Raw genomic sequence first — 2,794 nt, 5'->3', positions numbered from 1 at the left:
ATTTTGGTGTGCCTGTGGAAGAGGGTGAACTCAAGGCTCTCCTACTCCACCGTCTTGACCATACTCCCTCATTTTTCTTTTAAATAAAAGATGTTAAATTTACAAACACTTTAAGATAACTTGGGAAATATGCAGTAAAAAAAGAATGAATCCTTCAAATTACAAAGATTTTACTAGTATGCAAACTGCCAGTTCCTCTAAATTTGGCATATCCAACCTACTTAACTGATTTGTTGTTGTTCAGTCTCACTAAGTCATGTCCAACTCTTTGTGACCCCGTGGACTGCAGCATGCCAGGCTTCCCTGCCCTTCACTATCTCCCTGAGTTTTCTCAAACTCATATCCAATGAGTCAGTGATGACATCCAACCATCTCATCCTCTCTTTCCTCCTTCTCCTCCTGTCCTCAATCTTTCCCAGCATTAGGATATTTTTCAATGAGTTGGTTCTTCACATAAGGTAGCCAGAGTATTGGGGCTTCAGCTTCAGCATCAGTCCTTACAATGAATATTCAGGGTTGAAATCCTTTAGGTAGTAATTTTTCTAACAGAGTTTAGTTGGAGAATGAGTAATATATTTATGCCTTTGACAAAGAAAACACGTATGGTATTGCTGTGCTTGAGAATAGAGAATATGCTGCCGCTGCTGCTAAGTCGCTTCAGTTGTATCTGACTCTGTGCGACTCCATAGACAGCAGCCCACCAGGCTCCCCCATCCCTGGGATTCTCCAGGCAAGAACACTGGAGTGGGTTGCCATTTCCTTCTCCAATGCATGAAAGTGAAAAGTGAAAGTGAAGTTGCTCAGTCGTGTCCAACTCTTAGCGACCCCATGGACTGCAGCCTACCAGGCTCCTCCACCCATGGGATTTTCCAGGCAAGAGTACTGGAGTGGGGTGCCATTGCCTTCTCTGACAGAGAATATAAATCTTGGCTAATTTTATTGTTCTGGCCCATCAAAACTCAAAGAACATGTGAGGTTCTGCCTGTCCAGTGAGGATAGGCAAATATAATAGCAGGTGTGCTAGGTGGGCACATGTTTTTATCTTACAAATCTTATGGTTGTTCCTCTTCATCTCCATTTGGAAAATACATAGGGAGTAATAAATTTTATTTTATTCTTTTTATTTTTAAAAATAAATTTTAATAGTAATCTTTATCTGTGATCAGTTTAGAATCTCTGAGCATCTCTAAGCAATTTTTATGTCCAGGTACAGAGCCATTTACACAGTTTATATTGTGCTTTCAGTCCATATGCTGTCCTATCTATGCTTCCCATACATCCAGGCGTTTTAGTTCCAGGCTGACTCTGGCAACATCACTGGTTGAAATTGTTCTAGGACTTCCGTGGATTTTTGTTTGACCATGAGTAGTAGTGAAGTGAAGTGAAGTGAAATGAAGTGAAGTGAATTTACTCAGTCATGTCCGACTCTTTGCGACCCTGTGGACTGTAGCTTACCAGGCTCCTCTGTCCATGGAATTTTCTAAGCAAGTGTACTGGAGGGGGTTGCCATTCTGGCCTTTAAATCCCCATGTTTTCATGATGCCTCAAAAACCTTCACCAATATGATTTTTGTTGTGACATTCATATACTGTCTGGGAGAAAATGAGCAGCATAACAAGGAATGCCTGGTTTAATGACAGTGTTTTCTGTTATTATGAAAGGTTTTTAACTTTGCATACTGGCAGCAAGTCAAGTTTCCAGTAAATTTCCAATATAGATGTAGATTTACAGAAATGCGATACAGTGAAGAAGGCAGAGTGCCAAAGAATTGATGCTTTTGAACTGTGGTGTTGGAGAAGACTCTTGAGAGTTCCTTGGACTGCAAGGAGATCCAACCAGTCCACTCTGAAGGAGATCAGCCCTGGGATTTCTTTGGAGGGAATGATGCTGGAGCTGAAACTCCAGTACTTTGGCCATCTCATGCAAAGAGTTGACTCATTGGAAAAGACTTTGATGCTGGGAGGGATTGGGGGCAGGAGGAGAAGGGGACGACTGAGGATGAGATGGCTGGATGGCATCTCCAACTCGATGGACATGAGTTTGAGTGAACTCCGGGAGTTGGTGATGAACAGGGAGGCCTGGCGTGCTGCGATTCATGGGATCGCAAAGAGTCGGACACCACTGAGTGACTGAACTGAACTGAATGGTAGTTCTATTTCTAATTTTTTAAGGAACCTCCATGATTGAGCGTGTGGAGCAGAGCCCAATAACCTGATGACTTCCATAGGCTGTATGGTGAAGGGGGAACATTTATTTACTTGAGACTTAAGAGACTTTAGGGTGCATCTGTTATCTTAGCTTGTATGGGTATTTTTAAATGCCTCTGCTTTAATTGTTTACCCAGCTGGTAGAATCATTAGTATTGACTCCTTCAAGTAATTACTACATTTTTGTTTCATTTTCAGTAAGTTAATTTTAGGGGTCCTGCTGGCATTTTAGAATTTTGAAAGAAAAATTTCACTGGCTTGTCAAAGCTAAAACTTTATAGTGCCTATATATAAAGTAAAACAAAGCTTTGAATTATAACATATCTTAAAAATAGGGCTGTTAGCAATTACTGTGGCTGTTATATTTTGGGGAGTGCCTGTGCATATGTACACAGGTATGTGTTTTTAATTGAACTATTCCTTGCTTCTGATAATAAGAAAGCCTAAGTGAAAAGGCTTTGTTATATGTAATAAGTGGTATTTCAAACAAGTTAAATGTGGCTTTGTTTATTGTGCCATTAAAAGTGATAACTTCAAAAAAATAGGGCTTTTAGTGTTGGTGTAGAGTAGATATTAGTGTGTTCTCC

General features: G+C 40.4%; 1 pseudogene; it reads right to left on the bottom strand.

Moving 5' to 3' along the window:
- Window positions 1-959: 959 nt before the first annotated feature.
- Window positions 960-1,757, bottom strand: LOC128054818 (39S ribosomal protein L3, mitochondrial-like; annotated as a pseudogene).
- Between the last annotated feature and the right edge of the window lie 1,037 nt (window positions 1,758-2,794).

The sequence above is a fragment of the Budorcas taxicolor genome, chromosome 10 (assembly GCF_023091745.1).
Source record: "Budorcas taxicolor isolate Tak-1 chromosome 10, Takin1.1, whole genome shotgun sequence".
NCBI classification, from domain to species: Eukaryota; Metazoa; Chordata; class Mammalia; order Artiodactyla; family Bovidae; genus Budorcas; species Budorcas taxicolor.
This window is presented reverse-complemented; position numbering and strand designations above follow the sequence as displayed.